Here is a 15,802-nt window from a genome sequence, read left to right on the forward strand (position 1 = left end):
ACGAGTTAAAAATATTATTTTATGCTCTATATCTAGACACATGGGATCAATTTTAAGATTTACTTATTTTACTCTGTATTCTTAGAAACATTCTTTTTACCATAGCAAGGGTACTTGGTACTCACTGCCAATATCAGGATGTTACTTGTAAAGGTTACAGCTCTCACTGGAAGACTGGAGTTATGCAAACAGTCTCTCAGAATGGTTTATATCCCTACTCACAATTCAACTTTTGCTTTCAATAATTATTGTCATAATATTTTCTATTTCAAGTATAATAGCGGTGGTAATTCATAATTTCAAGAAAATATTTTTTAGACTATAAAGGTAATAGATTCAGGTGCTAAGAAAATTTAGTTGATTTGTTTGATTCTTGTACAATTATCATCTATGAAATTTTACAAAATCTAAGAGAGAATCTAAAATCAATCTTCCTTCTCAGTCATCACCAAATTTGTTAACTCGGTCAAAGCTCAGATTAAAATAATTGTATTTCGTCACAATTTCTATAGCTTCACAAATTCCTGTGTTTTTTTTTTCTTTATTCCAAGTGTATGTACATGTACATGTATATGTATGTTACTGATATGTATTACATATATGATACCCACATATATATGTATATATATAATAGATACACATACATACAATATAAACATACACAGAAAGAGAGAGAGAGAGAGAGAGAGTTACCTTGTTAAGTGATTGTGTTTTCAGATGTTTTTTTAAAAATATTTTTCCAGTCTTATTGAGATATAATTGGCATATTACACTATTGTATAAGTTTGAGGTGTATACCATAATAATTTGACTCACTTAATATATTGTGACATGAGTACCATAGTAAATTTAGTTAACATCCATCATTTCATATAGATACAAAAACCAGAAAAATAAAAGTGTTTTTTTTTCCTTGTGATGAAAACTCTTAGGACCTATTCTATCAACAACTTTCACATATACCATACACGTATGTTAACTGTAGTCATTGTATTGTAAATTACATCCCTAGTATTTATTTATCGTGTAACTGGAAATTTACTGTTTGTAGGTGTTTTATTAAATATCATGTTTTCACCTTTGGATGCTAAATCATGCTTATTCATTAATACACCTACACCAATTATAAGAAAGACTGAGATTTGGAAAATGCTCCATTAATTTGTTTAATCACCACAGCAAACCTATCAGAGGTATTAGTGACTTATTTTTTTAATGTTTATTTATTTATTTTGAAAAAGAGAGAGTGCAAAAGGGAGGGGCAGGGAGAGAGGGAGAAAGAAAATCCTAAGCAGGTTCTGTGTTGTCATTACAGAAATTATGATTTCATTCACAATGAGACAGGATTGAGAAATCAATCAGTCTTGAGAAATCAAGAAGTTTGCTCAAAATTATACAAGTAATAAAGGTAAATTGGTTTGTCTGTTTATTTATTTATTTAGAGACAGCAGAACAGGGGAGAGGCAGGGGGAGGGGACATCACTAAACAAAATGCACAAAAATGATATAAAAAGCCAGTGAATAACAAAAGCCAACCAAGAAAAGGTATTTAAAAAAAACCCCACAAATATGTATATGTTTAATATATACTACTTCAGATCTATATCTTAAATATTAATAAAGTTTCATTTATTTTCTTAGACAAAAATACATATAAAGATATAAGTTCTAATTTTTTTTTCTCCTTCATTCAAGTGGGTGATTTTACATTCTATGGCTCAGTGTATCCCAGTTTAGAGAACACTTTTAAGCGACTGCAAAAACCTAGTGGCCTCTGTGGTTGATAGCATCTTTTCCTGAAGTATGTATGTATATATGCTTTACATCCATCTCTCCACTACTACATAACTTTTGCTGTTTTCAAGACTGAAACTAATTTTTGGATTTCTTATTAGGGTCCTGTTTCCTACCTGAAGAACTTGCTCTGGAAGCAGTTCAGAAGTGTTTGAGTGATTCTGAACTCTTAAAAAACAACAAACAAACAAACAATAAACAAAAACAAAAAAAAAACCTTGCCCAGCTCAGGTTATTAGTTGGGAGCTCAAGTTACCTAATTAGTAGATGATTTTTTTTGAGGGAGGAGATTCATTATTCAATTGTTCCTTCCAGATCTTCTTTACCCAGTATAGTAGTTGCCATGAGCCCAACCACTACATTTCATAAAAGTAATTTAATATGCACTAAATATAAAAGGAGAACTTAGTGAAAAGGGATTTTCTTATGCATCAGCCATATTTCAAACTGAAACAGGTAATAGATACGTGAAACAAATGAGAACCAACTTGTTCATTGACACTCATTGCTAGTGATTCCTCAACAAATGTTATTGATCATCTTTCAAGTACATGCTACTGTATGAAGACTCTGGGGATGATACAGAAGAGTCAGTCAGAATCCCTGTCTTTTGAATGAACTCTTTTATCCTGGGTTATCTGTTCAAGCCAGCTTGCTCTCTCTTAACAGCAGTATATCTGATTTTGAGACATTCCTTTGACTAGTCTCTTTGCTCCTTCTGAAACTCTCAAGAGGCAATAACTGCCTTTATTTATTTATTTTTAATCCATGCTCTATAAATACACCTGGTAACATGACTCACCAACCATTAGCCATCCCACACAGAGTCAGGATTGTTTGGGGCCACAACAATCTGGTTTTGAGGGGGTGCTGTCTGGTTTCACAGCCTCAGCTCCCTCCTCTTCTCACTGGAGTCTTTCAAGGACGCCTCTAAGTGGCTTTACACAATGCAGTGAGGCGTGGTTTTGTCAGAACTTAGGGCAAGGGAGGAAAAAAAGAAAAAGAAAACTTCCTTCTAGTAAATTGGCAGAAAAACGTTTTCTAAAGGTTACACACCACCCACACATTCCTTTCAAATGATCAAAGCTTTACAAGAGGTCATGGAAGGGGAGAAGAGGAGCGCGGGAGGCTGGAAGAATTTGAAGTTCTCTGTATTGCAAGTGTTGCTGTATAAGGAACATAAGAAGACTCTTGTTACTCTTTCTAGAAGATTTCTAGATTGAAGGGAGCAAACATTATGTTGAGTTGGTGAACTGATATCTCAACAGTGAACAATATACACTTACCTCTTTCCTGTGTCTCATTCCAACTTCTAAACCATTTTTGTCCGTCAACTCTTCTAAGTATTCTTCTCATTATTTTTCAGGTTTAGTTTTCATGGTCCTCTTTACTTCTGGCTTCAGCAGATTATACTTAACTTGTTATCTTGATATTTCTGGCCCATCCCAAAGCAGGAAGTACTCAACATTTACAAGAAATCTGTTTGGACATGATTTCCTTACCATTGGTAGTTTCTAAACTCAAGTTTAGTCTTTTGATTTGGCCTTAGTTTTACATTTGTATCTTGTGTCATTCTTTATAGCTAGGATCTAGACTTCCACTCATTTTTATGATATGCTCCCTCATCTAATTTTCATAGAATTTATACCGCAGACCTTTGCTCATAATGTTAATTTTACTTACTGGCCTCACCCTGACACTGTAATCTCCTCAAGGAAAGAGACTGTGTCTTCTATATCTTTGTATGCCTACCTCCTAGCAAACTGTCTGACAGGTAATGGATCCTCAATAAATATTTATTGAAAGAATTAATAGATTTTTTTTAAAACTTGCAAAGCCCCAGGCATAAATCTGTGGTTTGTCTTGACACTCTCTACCAGGTGCAAGTGGCTAGAGGCCAGAATTTTTGTTGTTGTTGTTTAATCCTTATTTGCCATTTGGTGCCCTGCCTTCCTTCCCAGTTTCCCTGTTGCCTTGGTCCATACACAAACACAAGACTTCTATAACAATACAGAAAAAAGATATGAGAAAACCCCTAGAAGGTACTTTAGTTTTTCAACTGAAGGACATTTCACGTCAGGTTTGTACTTGTTCTGAAGAAATACTCTTTAATTGCATAATGCATATGGTAACTTGCTCATCTCTACCAGTGTGTAAGTGATATTCCAAGCAAGGTACTCTCTACTCTTGTTCTCCAGGAGCAAGGTATATTCTCCTTGCCTGGTTGCTGCTTTCTGCACTGACTTTTAGTGTCAGATCTGTTCCTAAATACAGTGACCTTATTTGACTTTGATTCAGTGCCCTTTCTTGACCTCTGGCTTCAAGGTATACTCTTGGCTCAGAAAAATTTTTTACTGATACCTACTTCGGGCCTGAAGTTTAGAATATACTTCCTGCTGAAACTCAGAAACTTTCATGGCTTGGTCAAAGTCCATGTGGTTGCTATAAGCAATCTGACCCTCCTGGAAGATTATGACAGTCTATACATGATCTCTTAATTTGACATCTTACAACACAACCTAAGTTGGATTTGCTGAGCCCTTCACTTATTTATTCATCTCCTAAGCTTAGAATTCAGTTTAGAATATTATAGAATATAATCTTTCCAAAATATTTTAAAGCAGATTTTGAAGATATGTTCTTATTTGCCAAAAATATACCTTTTTCTTAGTGTTTGTAAAGACAATTGTTCTAACTTCTCTTCTGTGTCCCAAATTCATATTCTCCTCCTTTGAATGAAATCCTGAATTTTAAAGTCCAATGACTCTGGACCCAAAGGAAATGCCATTTATGCAAAAAATGTCTCTATTGTGTCTTTGAGAAATTGCCAGCACAATGTTTCATAACTCATTTTGTACTAAATGTGTACAATTGTAGAAAGTGTTTTAACAAGTGCAGAAAATGACAAACTGTACTTTTTAGGAAAAAAAGTGTGTGTGTGTGTGTGTGTGTATGTACACACATAGATATCTGACATGTAGACTTAAATAAATAAAAAGGATACAATTGGGGTAATTGCAGTGTTAATTATGAATACTTTGGGGAATGAATAGTTATTGTTTTGAGGTGTTAATTATGAATACTTTGGGGAATGAATAGTTATTGTTCAGAATAACTACCTCTCATCTCTGATCATGTGGTTCTGAACGTGGCTGCTGATTAGAATTACCTCTTCCCTGGCCACAGAGAAAAACTAGGATTCTTGGTGTCCCAAACAGCATATATCATGGCATTTGGTCCAGACATGAGTATGTGACCCAAATTGAGTTGCCTAGGGTCTGTCCCTGACCTTTGTCTTAACCTGACTTGGAGATGAAGGTTTCTTGTGTTCTATGGCTGCAAGCTCTTGGGCTGTAAGCTCTGAGCTGTCCATAGATGTGTACCATACAGAGCTAAGCTGAGAGATGAAAGCTGAAACAGGGAGCATATATGGAGAGAGAATCCAGAAGGTACTCTGTTGCACAAGTTTTGTGCTCCCCATTTGTGTCTGTGGTCCATAAGATAAGCCCATGGATTCACTTTCCTCTTTCTTCTGCTACCTTTTTTGTTTGTTTTTGTATTTATTTTTCTTTTTATCTTTTCCTAAAATATCTACCTTTGACATGTCATAATTTAGAATAATGAAGAGAAGGGTTTTGAACTTGTCTTTTCCTAAGAACAACTCTTGTCCAAGAAAGGAATACAGAAATCAAACTTCAGAATTAAAAAAAAAAAATCATACTTAACCAAACCAAATAACAACCTCTATCTTTAAAAGAATTATTTTTGTGTGATTTTTAAGACCAATTTCTTGTATTAGACTGAGATGTAATATGGTTTTTAAAACACCAAGACTTTTAGATATAAAAGTTCATTTCTATCAGACAGATCCTATTTCTGCTTTGAAGAATTCTGATTCATTAAAAAAACCAAAACAAGACAAAACAAAACCATTATCCTGCTTCATCTCCTAAAAGATCCTTTTGGATCACACTCACTTTACATATGTCTTTCAAACAGAGCTCTTTCTCTACTAAGGTAGTTTCCAAAATGTCATCTCCACCTTTGTAGACATTACAACCACTAATCCTTATGGATGCTGACGGAATCTCTTTAGTATATGTGTAATTAGAGTGTAGTCTTTGGGTCAGATGAATCTTGCCAAACTTTTTAGAGCATATCAGGTTCATGATCCCCTTAGACAATGCACTCTTTGGACATCTTTTCAGGGTGACTCAGTTTTATAGGCAGCAACTAATATTCCAAAAATTGCTGAGTCCAAATTCTTAGATTATGTTTCTTTGGTGGTTAAGACTGGTTTGTCCACCTTTACCAACAAGCCAATGTACCTGTTCTGACCTTGTTACTCAGCTAAACAAGTGTAGAAGCTGAATACCTTTGGCATTGGCCATTACTCAGCTGTGCTCCTGTGGTATAGAACTCCCCCAATGACTGCCTACAAAATTCTGAGTGTTTCACAACTGCCAATGCAGATGTCATTTGTATTGCACATGGCCCTACTTCAAACTATGATGCAATGAAAATTGCTATCTGGTGGAAAACATTTTTTCTCTTATTGAAGAATAACTGCCTGATAACCATGGCACCAAGCAGGGTTTCTGGGTAAATTTTTGTAAGCAAAATTATGTGGGTTTGAGGTTGTTTCTGACTGGTCTCTAAGTCTACTTATTCCTCCAGCTTTTAAAAAAAATGCCTACATTATGTTGCATACGTGGTAAAGATGAATATCTTTAAGTTGCCTATTCTTAGTAAAGATAGATAAAGGTGACAAAGGTAAAGGGTAGATTAAAAATTCCAATGCTAAAATAACTTCACAAACTATTATATATACAACTCCTACCTTTAATTTGAATCATATACTTAAAAAACAGTGTGTCTGAATAAATTATTACTAAATTGTTGATTATTTATGTCCCCCTACTTTCCAAATGATTTTAGCAACTATATGTGAAAAGCTACAAGAACAATGTAGCTAATAAAATAAGATTAAGCAATATTAGAACCCAAGAGCTATGGCATTTAAGGGAAGAATATCCTAGAAGACACAGAAAAAGGGAAATCCAGTAGGCTCCCATCATTTTCATAATCTATAAAGGACAAATTAAACTTTTGTCAAGAGAAGAGAAGCAGTTAGGAGAGTAGAATGGGCTGTGAGTGTGGACCGAAGTGGGTTCTGATCTATATTTTGCCCTTCACTCACAGTTTACTTAAGACAGACTGTAATTTACCTGAGCTATACTCTACTTATCTGGAAAATGGGTGTAACAATTGTTATCTCCTTCTCATGAGCATCTGGCAAAGAACAACAACAAAAAAAGATGTGACACATAGGTGTTTTCAGTAAATTTATTTATCTCCTACCATTGTTCTAAACTCTAAGATGAATTTGTTGCAGAGTGTTTCTTTTTTTTTAATTTTTTAAAACATTTATTTATTTTTGAGAGACAGAGAGAGACAGATCATGAGCAGGGAAGGGACAGAGAGAGAGGGACACAGAGAATCGGAAGCAGGCTCCAGGCTCTGAGCTGTCAGCACAGAGCCCGACGCAGGGCTTGAACCCACGAACTGTGAGATCATGACATGAGCTGAAGTTGGATGCTCAACCGACTGAGCCACCCAGGTGCCCCTGTTGCAGAGTGTTTCTACAAGGGTCAGTGATCATCATTTTTGTAGGCATGTACATTGTCTACATTAACACTTGATTAAAGAAATGGGATGAGATATTAAAGTAGCTCTCTATGAAGTCATCTCTGGGCAAGGGAAGTTAGCATGAATTAGTCTAAGTTGGCACTCTCTGGTTATCTCAATGGTAAAATGGGATGAGAGTAGGTATTTCATGTGCGCTTTAGACTCTTCCTGCCATTATTAATTGCCTCAGGCCAATTTATGATAAAAGCCAAAACACTGAGACTGCTGAGTCAGAGAAACTTTTCCCTCAAGTATAATGAGTTTTACACAGAGTACTTACCAGTTTTATTTTCATTGCACCTCTCTCATATTTGATGAAAATATGCAAATGAGACCATTAACATTCACACAGTCTGTTAGTAGCTTGGTGTTTATGTCACTAGCTTCGTGCTCCCAATGCTATCAGATAATGTTGGCCTTGAGTCTCCAATATGCTTATGGGCATGTCTCTTCACATTGTGTCTGGTGGCTTGTTAATGTTCATCACCAACAAAGTCATTTGAAATATTTGGTGTCCACCACAGCTGCTCAAGGAGCATCACCATCTAGCATCTTCTTGTACTTCTGAACCTGAAAATCCTTGAGGTACTAATAACTTGCTGTATTCTCTGCAGGTCCTACAGCTCCAGAGTGATAGTGTGGTCTGACAGAAATAAAAGGAATGCTCTCTCTCACCAGAGCTGAGATCTGGAACTGAGATATATTGTCTAATTTCCACTAGTGCTTTCCTTCCCAGGTACCTTGGGCTGTTATCTCCATTTTGTGACCTTTCCTGTATTCATTCCCACCCCCAGAAAATGAACTCATGGAAAAAAGACCAACATTATAGTATTGGTGGTGATAGGGGAGCCACCATCTTGTAGTTCATTGGACCACTCAGTTTTCTGTCCAGCCAAGTCACATTGCTTATATTTCTACTAAATTGGGAAAATTATTACCACGTAGAAATCTTCTAAAATATTTGTTAAAAATAATTATGTTCTTATGGCATTTAATATCGAGAGGAGGGGCACCTGGGTGGCTCAGTCGGTTAAGTGTCTGGCTTCAGGTCAGGTCATGATCTCATGGTTTGTGGGTTCGAGCCCCGCATTGGGCTCTGTGCTGACAGCTCAGAGCCTGGAGCCTGCTTCAGATTCTGTGTCTCCCTCTCTCTCTGACCCTCCCTTGCTCATGCTCTCTCTCTCTCTCAAAAATAAATAAAACCTTAAAAAATTTTTAACATGGAGAGGAGTCCCTGAAGGAATATCCTGGGAGAAACTGCTGAGCCCAGACCAGAGAAAAACACATAGTAATTCTTTCTAGCCAGCTTCTTTTCCTGTATCACCTTACTTAGAAGCTATCTATTATAGGAACTACAAGAGGATTGATGAATAAAGTCAGAGGATTCATAATAGTGTGCTATAAAATCTACAGTAGCTGTGTGGAAGGGCAAGGGCAATGGTTCAGGGTTGTGTTGGAGACTGAAAAGGAGAATTGGAAGAGTTTAAGTAGTCTGTGACCTGCCTGCCACATTCTCACCTGGAATGCTTGCTTGAACTGTGGGTCCCTGGTGTTGCACCCAGTCCTCCATGCCCATCATCTACTGAATGAAGATCTTTGGAATTTTATCTGGTGTTTTATTTGGGCACCTAGAATCCTCTGTTAGACATGGCACAGACCCCAGCTCAACAATTTATACATGTTAGGATGAAGAACACACAGCACCAATTGATATGAAATAGAGTATATTATTCACATAGTAAATAGCAGAAAGATTCTCCAAGGAGAAGGCCTCAGGTTAGATCTAAAGGAGAGTAGGAGCCAAGTAGAGAGAGTGGATTTGGCCCTTATAGTGGCTGTGGAGTGCATCTGGGAGAGTTTGAAGCATGGGTTAGGAGTTTGATGAAAGATTTGAACTTCCCTCTGGTACCGAAGAATACGTGGCATATGTGAGTGCTCTATACTTTGTTGTTCAAATGTAGAACAGGCAGGGAAGGGAAAGGATTCTAAAAGTCGTCAAAGATAAAACATTAAAAAAAATGATTCACCTTCTTCATCACAGCTGGTATTATATGTAAACTTTAATAAACTTCTAAGGCAACTTCTTTGCATTTTGAAATTTGAGAACCATTGGTTTATGGGCCTCTTTGATTGATGTGAGCCTGTGGCTGTCCTAATTCTTGCAGGGAGACTTCCTTCTTCTGATTCCAAGCTTGGTCCACACTTATTTGGGTGCCACAGAGTTCCCTGGGACAGGCAACCTGTGTTGCTCACACTCCCAGGACTGCACTAAGCCTCTGCAGTGCATCTGGGCATCAGAAGCAAGAAGGACTGTACATCAACTCTGTGGAAGCATTTTACAGTGCAGCTGACTGTCAAACAGAGTTTCTGAAATGTGTGACCACCACCTGATAGCCTTCCTTTGTTTTATTATCCAGGTTTGCACTTTGTTTTTCCAGTCCAGTGAAATGATTAAATAGGGAGCTCTGAGACAACCCTTATTTGTCCTCACAATGACAACATCAGCAGGATGTTTTATTTTCCGACTATTTGGAATAGGTTTCTCTTTTTCCCATTTCAGGCTTTTCTCTGAAAATCCTACTTTTCTCTGACAAACATTTGCTCCACTGAGTTCCAGGAACTGCTTTTGGAGTCCAGAAAATCAGCAAGGATATTGCTACAGAATCTACAGAATGGCTTTACCTGATGATGAGTAATGTTCCCAAACAGAAACCCAGATGGCTAGTGATCAGAAGCATTCAGTAAGCATTTGGATAACTGTGTTGTTACTTAGCAGCACTCATCAACTGGAAACATTATAAATGAGTACCTGCATGCATTTAAATTGTGTATTATTATTAATATTTTACTTGAAAAGAGAATAGCTAAATCAGTTGGTAAATTCCTCAGATTAACAGAATGGACAGTGCAGATTTATAGCAGTGTGCGCACACTTATGATATCAATGGGCACATAGTTTTTCATTTAGGAAACAATGAATCCAGCCAGTGATACCTTTGATACTCTTCATTTGCCTTTCCCATCATGGATCTTAGCAAACCCCAGTGTACTCATTGGACATTTACTCTGTTTGGTAACTGTTCTAATACTGTTGTATTACTTTATTGAATACTTACCAAAACCCTGTGAAATAGGTACTGGTTTTTTTCCCTGCATTTTATAAATGAGGAGACCAATAAGAAGACAGCCTGAGTAACTTGTAATACAGCTAGTAAGTGCTATAGCTGAAAAGTGAACCTGACCCTAGAGCTGGGCACAGAAACACTGCATTGCATTGCCTTTAAGCAGATCACCTTAATACTTTTATTAAGGATCAACTGTTACTAGAAACCACCTAACTTTTCCTGAAATGCCATAAGATAGTTCTCATATCATAAGAATTCATTTCACTTGATAATGGATAGTATGAAATGTCTGCTTCAAATAAAACATAGCCATAATTATAAGGTCTGGATATTAGAATTTGGGGAATTTGGGGTAAATATCTTCTTTTCCTTTTTTTTTTTTTTTAACTTTTGTGAAGTGAATTTTAAGCTGTGTTCTTTAGACTCCCTTTAATGGTTGGGAATGGGAGTAGAAAGCATGTGGATAGACTCCTTCAAGCTTTAACATGAATGGATTTTATCTGTTCTACATCTAGGCTTTCAAATAAAATCCTTGTTGAAAACAGGATTGCTCTACTAAAAACAAAACAGGAAACAAAAATTTTAAAAATGATTAGACTGGGTGGTGTTCAAACACTGTTCATTGGGAACCTTCTGTGACTATGGATCAGCTCGAATTTGGCCACTCTGCCAATGCAGATGTTTGCATATCAATACAATACAAAAACTCTTGAGTACTTAACCTTCCTCAAGTACCAAGGTTGACAGAGAAAAGATGAATTAAATCTCAAGGATCAGAAAGCTTCCCTGAGGGACAAATGGTAGATAGAAGCAATATCAAAACCTGACATAATGCACCTTAAGTGAGGATGGAGAACTTGCTTTGGGGCTTCTTCTTATATGTCACACTGAGGATAAAGGTGTACCTGGCAGGTCCCCCAACAGCTGCATAACCCCAACTATTTAAGACAAAGTACATAAAAGGGAATAGCACTTTAAAGGCTTTGAGGACAAGAGAAGTGGTTCAAAGATTTGTTCCTGGAGTAGAGTTTTGACAGGTGCAGGTGAAGAGAAGGTTACAAGCAGAGGGAAGGCAAGAGCAAAGGTGTGAGCATTTGGAAGAGAATGGAATGGTTAAGAGGGTTGAGTGTTAAGAGACAAGAAATGGTAGTGGGAGGGTGAAGCAGGTTGGGGCAGATTTGCAGTAGGAATGTTATGCTTAGGGGTTTGGTTTTATGCTCTAGTATGAAGAAGAAGGAAAAAATTCTTAAATATGTTTTTTAGGAAGATAAATACTCTGGCACTGTAGAGGATGGATTAAGGAAAGAGAGTTTAAAGGAAGAGAGACCAATTAAGAGATTGTTTAGATTGTCTGAATCAGAGAAAATAAAGACTGGAACTGGGGATTCTGGGGAATGGTAATGAGCCTTTTGATTGGGGAAGGTAGGGGGATGAAAGGTTTTGATGGAATTATACTCCATCATTAATAAGTTACTATTAAATTTTAAAAAAAACCTTTGTTTTAGTTATATTAAGATGAATAAGCAGTTTGAAGATTATGTGGAACAAGTCACACAACTGCTTTCTGTGCTCTAAATATATCTAATCAATAGGTGAATACCTTTAGCAAAGTTGTATAAGGGCAGCGTTTATATATATGTTTGTAAGTGATTTTTCTTCTATCCACAATTCATGGCAACCCAGAACGAGCACTTGAAATTGCTTTATAGATATGCCTGACAGTGATTTCTCAAGTCTATTAGCCGATGAGATAAAAATGAGTCTTTAAATATGAAGTAGTTTGCCTTTTTAAATTTTGCTACTTCTACAAATGGACCTTTTTTCCTAACAAATGGCTTTTCCAATCAGATGAATATTTAATGTATGTCCAAAGAAGACTGACAGTGTCAGTTCCCTTGTAGTGGCAGGGACCTGTATCTTTCACATTGATTTAATCTTATTTTAACACTGACTTGGTAAATTTTATTGAAAGCATTTTTGGCACGAATGGTAGTTGTGGCAGTAATGCTGGTGGTGGTTGTTTTCAGGGAACATTTAATGTAATTTTTCAAATTTGAAAGAGTCAAAATTATAATTTGGAGCAGATAGTGAAATGACTGTATTGGGGTCCTTAAGGGTGCTCAGCACTATTTACAGTGGTTATATAAGAAAATAGACAGTACCTGATCATTCATATGTCAAAAATGGCAAAAGGAAGGGAGAAATCAGAAAGAACTATTGTTCTCTTACATGTCCTACTCTATTTTTCTTATTACATTTGAGAAAGGAGCTCTGTAAAGTATTTTAGCTAATTGGTATTTATTTGCAAGAGATCTCTTATATCTTCTTTAAAATTCTACTATTATATCTAAGCTTTCTTTTCTGATAATGTATGGAATATAAGACGATCCCCTTTTAAGAGCAAAACTCTAACTAGGTTAGCTCTTAACTTTCTTCTTTAACAGCTTTTCCCTGTTGCCATGTTTCGCGTTCTTGTTTGTTTTTCTTTCTGAAAAAAAAAAAAAAAGCATGATTCCATATCTAGTAACTCTACCCTCCATCAATTCCAGTCTCATATCTGTACAGAAACTGAATGGGTGGTAGAGTGTCATTATGCCTTGCAGGAAGAGTTTCTTCTGTGACATATTAACTCTTTTAAACCTCTGTGGTTCTTGTTGGTTTCTAGACAGTTCAATTAAAAGTCAGATTAACCATCTACAGCTAAATGCACCCAAATGATTTCATGTTTATCCTCTAGGAGCAGTATTTCATTTCCAATTTCCCTCAGCCACATTAAGGGTAATTCCTTTCTACTGAATTCTGTGTCCTTTTTTAATGTGGAACTTTGCAGAAACAATCCTTTCATTCTGCTTCTCATTGCAGCAAGTGCCTAATATCTTATTATGCATCACTGTCAGCTCCGTTTTCCCAAGGTATTCAGTGTATGGGAGACAGAAGACAAAACGGTCTGGAGACAGCACTTATTGAAGTAGGCACAAGCTTTATTGATGACTTTGGTTTAAGAATCTCTTCCAAGCAAAGCTGTCTCCTGATACACTCTTCGGAGAAGAAAAGTGAGCTCACAGTCAAGTACACTGTCCACATACATTGCCATCAGTATATCCTGTGTGCATATCAGCCTCCACCTCACCGCCTACCCCCACACTAGGGTCCTGTTCCTCCCCTCTGGCTTCTTCTCCCTTTCAGCCTTTACCCACCCACTCTCAGTTCTTGATCCTTGGCTTTTGAGCCTTCTTGATGTCAGAATCCCTTTCTGATGCCTTGTGCAGGAAGATGGAATTTACACCATACTTCTAGATTAACAATACATTTATATAAAGGAGATAAAGTTAAAAATTAAAAAGGAATCTGCCCCCAGGCCAGGTTCTTCATTTATCTGGATAATTGTGAAACTAAATCACTATGATAAAAATCAGTATCTAGAATCCTCATACTTAATATTACAGAGATAGATACTCAATAAATATTGGATGATTGAATAAATGAATGAATGAATGAATGAATGAATTTGTTGGAAATAAGCCCCACCATTCTTCCTCCCACATTCTATTTTTTAAATTCTACTGAAAACTCAGTGGCAGAGATGGAGACAATGGATAGAAGGAATATCCAGCTCCTTTCCTCTCCAAATTTATTTTTTATGGTATTACGTAGCACTAGTGGATATATAAAGGAATCCTGACTTTGTAAGGTCCTCTGCTTTCTGTTGCCTAGACATAAAAGGGCTTCTGTAATTTTGTCTTCTGCCTTTAAAGAAGCACAGTGGGGTCAGTGGGGTACATGAAGCTAAAGATGGTTAGGTCTTATATTAAGACTTAAAAACATCAGTGAAAATTGAAAATCTTCTTACACTTGGGTATATGGCTAAACTGAGAGAAATAGTCAATTTAGGAAAGGTGGAAGAAGAAGTAAAACTTGTATTCAAGTGCTTTTTTTTTTTTTTCTTTTCCTATTTGGCCTGCTGCTTCTGGTGCTGAGGGAAAGACTCTTAAAACACTGATGACTATATTCATTCTTACAGTGATATAAGGCTTTGTACTCTGTAAAGCATGTTCACACACATTTCTCTTTGATTCTTGTAAAAACACTCTGAGCCTTATCTCCCGCCACCCTCTCCCTCAGTGTAGCCACATGAGTCTTTTGCTGTTCTTGGACCCTGTCAAACTCCTCCTTGCCTTGGGGCTCTTGCACATGTTTTCCCCGTGTTGTGGAATGTTCTCTCCAACCCCTACCCTCCCACCGTTTTTTCTTAAATATCATTCCCTAAGGAAATGTTCTTTGACCTCCTGGATCAAGCTACATCTCCCTATTGTTATTGTTGTAATTATCATTTGTACTCCTTACTTTTTCTTTATGCAACTTTAGGCAACTAAAAAATGTAGTTATATATTATTGGTATGTTTGGATGTTTATCTTCCTTCCTAAATAAATGACAAGCTGCCAGAATATAGTGACTTACACCTAGCATGCCATCTACTACTGTCCCTAGTGCATAGTAACTACTCAACAAATGTTGGATAAGCTATATGTTTATAAGCCAGCATGTGAGCTTGCTTAACCAGTCATGAAAATGAGACTCCTATTGGTTACTGATTTACTCACGCCTCATGGGCATTATAAGTGGTAGAAATGCAAGTGAAAGCCTGGACTTCTGATTATAAATTTAATGATAGGGCACTTTCCTTCTTTTTCTTCTCTAATATCAATCCCTCTTATCTCCATGAAATAGTTATTTGGTCCAGTCTATAGGGTGAGTGTGTAGGTGGAAGTGATCAGAAATATTGGGAAAGACACTAGCTTGTTTCTTGTTTCTTATATTCCTATCGATCTCTCTCAGAGGTAGAGATCTTTTTTCCACAGATTTCAGTTGCCATGCCATAGGTTTCAATATACCAATTCAAATGAATTGCCATTCGTAAATGCTGTTCACATGGGATGAAGAAGACAGTCCAAGAATTAAAAACAAACAAAAACAAAAACAAAGCAAAACAAACAAACAAAAAAACCAATAAGATTCATGCTTCCAGAGCTTATTTGGTCAACATTCCCAAGGATCACAAAGGATGGGTACCTTGGGTAACACCTGTTGAATCTATCCTGTAACACTATTTTTTTTTTTTTTTGGTATACCTTGAATTTCTACAGAATACCTGATCATATTGATTGTTGCAACTTCCAAATCCTGATCAGTAGGT

The sequence above is a fragment of the Crocuta crocuta genome, unplaced genomic scaffold, assembly GCF_008692635.1.
Source record: "Crocuta crocuta isolate KB4526 unplaced genomic scaffold, BGI_CrCroc_1.0 scaffold160, whole genome shotgun sequence".
Taxonomy (NCBI): Eukaryota; Metazoa; Chordata; class Mammalia; order Carnivora; family Hyaenidae; genus Crocuta; species Crocuta crocuta.